Source organism: Coregonus lavaretus (assembly GCF_964263955.1).
Source record: "Coregonus lavaretus genome assembly, contig: HAP1_SCAFFOLD_1629, whole genome shotgun sequence".
Classification (NCBI taxonomy): domain Eukaryota; kingdom Metazoa; phylum Chordata; class Actinopteri; order Salmoniformes; family Salmonidae; genus Coregonus; species Coregonus lavaretus.
The window spans coordinates 17,561-26,340 of record NW_028159239.1 but is presented as its reverse complement, the minus strand read 5'-3'; positions in this window follow the sequence as shown (position 1 = coordinate 26,340).

The following is an 8,780-nucleotide window of genomic DNA, read 5'->3' as shown; positions in this document are numbered from 1 at the left end:
AAATCATACATTACATCTCTAACCAGAGATACAGGCCGTATTAAATCATACATTACATCTCTAACCAGAGATACAGGCCGTATTAAATCATACATTACATCTCTAACCAGAGATACAGGCCGTATTAAATCATACATTACATCTCTAACCAGAGATACAGGCCGTATTAAATCATACATTACATCTCTAACCTTTTCTTCATTTTGTCTTCAATGAAAATGAAAGCATTGTCTTCCTTTATTCCCCATTTCAATAAGTAAAGAGCAACACCAGTTTTAATGGCCAGCAGGCTCTGACAAGATCCAGAAACTATTAACATTTCAAGACCCTATGGTCAGATTGATTTTCATAAAGACCTCACGGTAAATAATAGAATCCAAGTATCTGGGTGTGTGTGTGGAGGGGGGGAGGGGAGGGGGTCAGCGACTTGAGGGGGAGACAGATTCAGTGGAGGCAGCGACAGGCAGGTAGCAGTTAGAGGGGTCCAGGTGGGATTGGACCAGGCACGTCCAGGTGTCAGGCCAGGGTGTCCTCAGTCACGGTCCTGGAGCCTCAGCCCCTCCGGAAGGAGAGACAGAGAGAAAAGATGAGGGTTAGTGAGAGGATTTACTAAGACCATAGGACACCACATACACTGGGAGTAGAGACTAGTGAGACTAAGACCATAGGACACCACATACACTGGGAGTAGAGACTAGTGAGACTAAGACCATAGGACACCACATACACTGGGAGTAGAGACTAGTGAGACTAAGACCATAGGACACCACATACACTGGGAGTAGAGACTAGTGAGACCATAGGACACCACATACACTGGGAGTAGAGACTAGTGAGACCATAGGACACCACATACACTGGGAGTAGAGACTAGTGAGACTAAGACCATAGGACACCACATACACTGGGGGTAGAGACTAGTGAGACTAAGACCATAGGACACCACATAGACTGGGAGTAGAGACTAGTGAGACCATAGGACACCACATACACTGGGAGTAGAGACTAGTGAGACCATAGGACACCACATACACTGGGAGTAGAGACTAGTGAGACTAAGACCATAGGACACCACATACACTGGGAGTAGAGACTAGTGAGACCATAGGACACCACATACACTGGAAGAAGAGACTAGTGAGACTAAGACCATAGGACACCACATACACTGGGAGTAGAGACTAGTGAGACTAAGACCATAGGACACCACATACACTGGGAGTAGAGACTAGTGAGACTAAGACCATAGGACACCACATACACTGGGAGTAGAGACGAGTGAGACCATAGGACACCACATACACTGGGAGTAGAGACTAGTGAGACTAAGACCATAGGACACCACATACACTGGGAGTAGAGACTAGTGAGACTAAGACCATAGGACACCACATACACTGGGAGTAGAGACTAGTGAGACTAAGACCATAGGACACCACATACACTGGGAGTAGAGACTAGTGAGACTAAGACCATAGGACACCACATACACTGGGAGTAGAGACTAGTGAGACTAAGACCATAGGACACCACATACACTGGGAGTAGAGACTAGTGAGACTATAGGACACCACATACACTGGGAGTAGAGACTAGTGAGACCATAGGACACCACATACACTGGGAGTAGAGACTAGTGAGACTAAGACCATAGGACACCACATACACTGGGAGTAGAGACTAGTGAGACTAAGACCATAGGACACCACATACACTGGGAGTAGAGACTACTGAGACCATAGGACACCACATACACTGGGAGTAGAGACTAGTGAGACCATAGGACACCACATACACTGGGAGTAGAGACTAGTGAGACCATAGGACACCACATACACTGGGAGTAGAGACTAGTGAGACTAAGACCATAGGACACCACATACACTGGGAGTAGAGACTAGTGAGACCATAGGACACCACATACACTGGGAGTAGAGACTAGTGAGACTAAGACCATAGGACACCACATACACTGGGAGTAGAGACTAGTGAGACCATAGGACACCACATACACTGGGAGTAGAGACTAGTGAGACTAAAACCATAGGACACCACATACACTGGGAGTAGAGACTAGTGAGACCATAGGACACCACATACACTGGGAGTAGAGACTAGTGAGACCATATGACACCACATACACTGGGAGTAGAGACTAGTGAGACCATAGGACACCACATACACTGGGAGTAGAGACTAGTGAGACCATAGGACACCACATACACTGGGAGTAGAGACTAGTGAGACCATAGGACACCACATACACTGGGAGTAGAGACTAGTGAGACCATAGGACACCACATACACTGGGAGTAGAGACTAGTGAGACCATAGGACACCACATACACTGGGAGTAGAGACTAGTGAGACCATAGGACACCACATACACTGGGAGTAGAGACTAGTGAGACTAAGACCATAGGACACCACATACACTGGGAGTAGAGACTAGTGAGACTAAGACCATAGGACACCACATACACTGGGAGTAGAGACTAGTGAGACTAAGACCATAGGACACCACATACACTGGGAGTAGAGACTAGTGAGACTAAGACCACAGGACACCACATACACTGGGAGTAGAGACTAGTGAGACTAAGACCATAGGACACCACATACACTGGGAGTAGAGACTAGTGAGACCATAGGACACCACATACACTGGGAGTAGAGACTAGTGAGACTAAGACCATAGGACACCACATACACTGGGAGTAGAGACTAGTGAGACCATAGGACACCACATACACTGGGAGTAGAGACTAGTGAGACCATAGGACACCACATACACTGGGAGTAGAGACTAGTGAGACTAAGACCATAGGACACCACATACACTGGGAGTAGAGACTAGTGAGACCATAGGACACCACATACACTGGGAGTAGAGACTAGTGAGACTAAGACCATAGGACACCACATACACTGGGAGTAGAGACTAGTGGGACTAAGACCATAGGACACCACATACACTGGGAGTAGAGACTAGTGAGACTAAGACCATAGGACACCACATACACTGGGAGTAGAGACTAGTGAGACCATAGGACACCACATACACTGGGAGTAGAGACTAGTGAGACTAAGACCATAGGACACCACATACACTGGGAGTAGAGACTAGTGAGACTAAGACCATAGGACACAACATACACTGGGAGTAGAGACTAGTTAGACTAAGACCATAGGACACCACATACACTGGGAGTAGAGACTAGTGAGACTAAGACCATAGGACACCACATACACTGGGAGTAGAGACTAGTGAGACTAAGACCATTGGACACAACATACACTGGGAGTAAAGACTAGTTAGACTAAGACCATAGGACACCACATACACTGGGAGTAGAGACTAGTGAGACTAAGACCATAGGACACCACATACACTGGGAGTAGAGACTAGTGAGACTAAGACCATAGGACACCACATACACTGGGAGTAGAGACTAGTGAGACTAAGACCATAGGACACCACATACACTGGGAGTAGAGACTAGTGAGACCATAGGACACCACATACACTGGGAGTAGAGACTAGTTAGACCATAGGACACCACATACACTGGGAGTAGAGACTAGTGAGACCATAGGACACCACATACACTGGGAGTAGAGACTAGTGAGACCATAGGACACCACATACACTGGGAGTAGAGACTAGTGAGACCATAGGACACCACATACACTGGGAGTAGAGACTAGTGAGACCATAGGACACCACATACACTGGGAGTAGAGACTAGTGAGACCATAGGACACCACATACACTGGGAGTAGAGACTAGTGAGACTAAGACCATAGGACACCACATACACTGGGGGTAGAGACTAGTGAGACTAAGACCATAGGACACCACATACACTGGGAGTAGAGACTAGTGAGACCATAGGACACCACATACACTGGGAGTAGAGACTAGTGAGACCATAGGACACCACATACACTGGGAGTAGAGACTAGTGAGACCATAGGACACCACATACACTGGGAGTAGAGACTAGTGAGACCATAGGACACCACATACACTGGGAGTAGAGACTAGTGAGACCATAGGACACCACATACACTGGGAGTAGAGACTAGTGAGACCATAGGACACCACATACACTGGGAGTAGAGACTAGTGAGACCATAGGACACCAGATACACTGGGAGTAGAGACTAGTGAGACCATAGGACACCACATACACTGGGGGTAGAGACTAGTGAGACTAAGACCATAGGACACCACATACACTGGGAGTAGAGACTAGTGAGACTAAGACCATAGGACACCACATACACTGGGAGTAGAGACTAGTGAGACCATAGGACACCACATACACTGGGAGTAGAGACTAGTGAGACCATAGGACACCACATACACTGGGAGTAGAGACTAGTGAGACCTTAGGACACCACATACACTGGGAGTAGAGACTAGTGAGACTAAGACCATAGGACACCACATACACTGGGAGTAGAGACTAGTGAGACCATAGGACACCACATACACTGGGAGTAGAGACTAGTGAGACAATAGGACACCACATACACTGGGAGTAGAGACTAATGAGACTAAGACCATAGGACACCACATACACTGGGAGTAGAGACTAGTGAGACCATAGGACACCACATACACTGGGAGTAGAGACTATTGAGACTAAGACCATAGGACACCACATACACTGGGAGTAGAGACTAGTGAGACTAAGACCATAGGACACCACATACACTGGGAGTAGAGACTAGTGAGACCATATGACACCACATACACTGGGAGTAGAGACTAGTGAGACCATAGGACACCACATACACTGGGAGTAGAGACTAGTGAGACTAAGACCATAGGACACCACATACACTGGGAGTAGAGACTAGTGAGACTAAGACCATAGGACACCACATACACTGGGAGTAGAGACTAGTGAGACTAAGACCATAGGACACCACATACACTGGGAGTAGAGACTAGTGAGACTATAGGACACCACATACACTGGGAGTAGAGACTAGTGAGACTAAGACCATAGGACACCACATACACTGGGAGTAGAGACTAGTGAGACTAAGACCATAGGACACCACATACACTGGGAGTAGAGACTAGTGAGACTAAGACCATAGGACACCACATACACTGGGAGTAGAGACTAGTGAGACCATAGGACACCACATACACTGGAAGAAGAGACTAGTGAGACTAAGACCATAGGACACCACATACACTGGGAGTAGAGACTAGTGAGACCATAGGACACCACAAACACTGGGAGTAGAGACTAGTGAGACTAAGACCATAGGACACCACATACACTGGGAGTAGAGACTAGTGAGACCATAGGACACCACATACACTGGGAGTAGAGACTAGTGAGACTAAGACCATAGGACACCACATACACTGGGAGTAGAGACTAGTGAGACTAAGACCATAGGACACCACATACACTGGGAGTAGAGACTAGTGAGACTAAGACCATAGGACACCACATACACTGGGAGTAGAGACTAGTGAGACTAAGACCATAGGACACCACATACACTGGGAGTAGAGACTAGTGAGACTAAGACCATAGGACACCACATACACTGGGAGTAGAGACTAGTGAGACTAAGACCATAGGACACCACATACACTGGGAGTAGAGACTAGTGAGACTATAGGACACCACATACACTGGGAGTAGAGACTAGTGAGACCATAGGACACCACATACACTGGGAGTAGAGACTAGTGAGACTAAGACCATAGGACACCACATACACTGGGAGTAGAGACTAGTGAGACTAAGACCATAGGACACCACATACACTGGGAGTAGAGACTAGTGAGACTAAGACCATAGGACACCACATACACTGGGAGTAGAGACTAGTGAGACCATAGGACACCACATACACTGGGAGTAGAGACTAGTGAGACCATAGGACACCACATACACTGGGAGTAGAGACTAGTGAGACCATAGGACACCACATACACTGGGAGTAGAGACTAGTGAGACCATAGGACACCACATACACTGGGAGTAGAGACTAGTGAGACCATAGGACACCACATACACTGGGAGTAGAGACTAGTGAGACCATAGGACACCACATACACTGGGAGTAGAGACTAGTGAGACTAAGACCATATGACACCACATACACTGGGAGTAGAGACTAGTGAGACTAAGACCATAGGACACCACATACACTGGGAGTAGAGACTAGTGAGACCATAGGACACCACATACACTGGAAGAAGAGACTAGTGAGACTAAGACCATAGGACACCACATACACTGGGAGTAGAGACTAGTGAGACTAAGACCATAGGACACCACATACACTGGGAGTAGAGACTAGTGAGACTAAGACCATAGGACACCACATACACTGGGAGTAGAGACTAGTGAGACTAAGACCACAGGACACCACATACACTGGGAGTAGAGACTAGTGAGACTAAGACCATAGGACACCACATACACTGGGAGTAGAGACTAGTGAGACCATAGGACACCACATACACTGGGAGTAGAGACTAGTGAGACTAAGACCATAGGACACCACATACACTGGGAGTAGAGACTAGTGAGACCATAGGACACCACATACACTGGGAGTAGAGACTAGTGAGACCATAGGACACCACATACACTGGGAGTAGAGACTAGTGAGACTAAGACCATAGGACACCACATACACTGGGAGTAGAGACTAGTGAGACCATAGGACACCACATACACTGGGAGTAGAGACTAGTGAGACCTTAGGACACCACATACACTGGGAGTAGAGACTAGTGAGACTAAGACCATAGGACACCACATACACTGGGAGTAGAGACTAGTGAGACCATAGGACACCACATACACTGGGAGTAGAGACTAGTGAGACCATAGGACACCACATACACTGGGAGTAGAGACTAATGAGACTAAGACCATAGGACACCACATACACTGGGAGTAGAGACTAGTGAGACCATAGGACACCACATACACTGGGAGTAGAGACTATTGAGACTAAGACCATAGGACACCACATACACTGGGAGTAGAGACTAGTGAGACTAAGACCATAGGACACCACATACACTGGGAGTAGAGACTAGTGAGACCATATGACACCACATACACTGGGAGTAGAGACTAGTGAGACCATAGGACACCACATACACTGGGAGTAGAGACTAGTGAGACTAAGACCATAGGACACCACATACACTGGGAGTAGAGACTAGTGAGACTAAGACCATAGGACACCACATACACTGGGAGTAGAGACTAGTGAGACTAAGACCATAGGACACCACATACACTGGGAGTAGAGACTAGTGAGACTATAGGACACCACATACACTGGGAGTAGAGACTAGTGAGACTAAGACCATAGGACACCACATACACTGGGAGTAGAGACTAGTGAGACTAAGACCATAGGACACCACATACACTGGGAGTAGAGACTAGTGAGACTAAGACCATAGGACACCACATACACTGGGAGTAGAGACTAGTGAGACCATAGGACACCACATACACTGGAAGAAGAGACTAGTGAGACTAAGACCATAGGACACCACATACACTGGGAGTAGAGACTAGTGAGACCATAGGACACCACAAACACTGGGAGTAGAGACTAGTGAGACTAAGACCATAGGACACCACATACACTGGGAGTAGAGACTAGTGAGACCATAGGACACCACATACACTGGGAGTAGAGACTAGTGAGACTAAGACCATAGGACACCACATACACTGGGAGTAGAGACTAGTGAGACTAAGACCATAGGACACCACATACACTGGGAGTAGAGACTAGTGAGACTAAGACCATAGGACACCACATACACTGGGAGTAGAGACTAGTGAGACTAAGACCATAGGACACCACATACACTGGGAGTAGAGACTAGTGAGACTAAGACCATAGGACACCACATACACTGGGAGTAGAGACTAGTGAGACTAAGACCATAGGACACCACATACACTGGGAGTAGAGACTAGTGAGACTATAGGACACCACATACACTGGGAGTAGAGACTAGTGAGACCATAGGACACCACATACACTGGGAGTAGAGACTAGTGAGACTAAGACCATAGGACACCACATACACTGGGAGTAGAGACTAGTGAGACTAAGACCATAGGACACCACATACACTGGGAGTAGAGACTAGTGAGACTAAGACCATAGGACACCACATACACTGGGAGTAGAGACTAGTGAGACCATAGGACACCACATACACTGGGAGTAGAGACTAGTGAGACTAAGACCATAGGACACCACATACACTGGGAGTAGAGACTAGTGAGACCATAGGACACCACATACACTGGGAGTAGAGACTAGTGAGACCATAGGACACCACATACACTGGGAGTAGAGACTAGTGAGACCATAGGACACCACATACACTGGGAGTAGAGACTAGTGAGACCATAGGACACCACATACACTGGGAGTAGAGACTAGTGAGACCATAGGACACCACATACACTGGGAGTAGAGACTAGTGAGACCATAGGACACCACATACACTGGGAGTAGAGACTAGTGAGACTAAGACCATATGACACCACATACACTGGGAGTAGAGACTAGTGAGACTAAGACCATAGGACACCACATACACTGGGAGTAGAGACTAGTGAGACCATAGGACACCACATACACTGGAAGAAGAGACTAGTGAGACTAAGACCATAGGACACCACATACACTGGGAGTAGAGACTAGTGAGACTAAGACCATAGGACACCACATACACTGGGAGTAGAGAC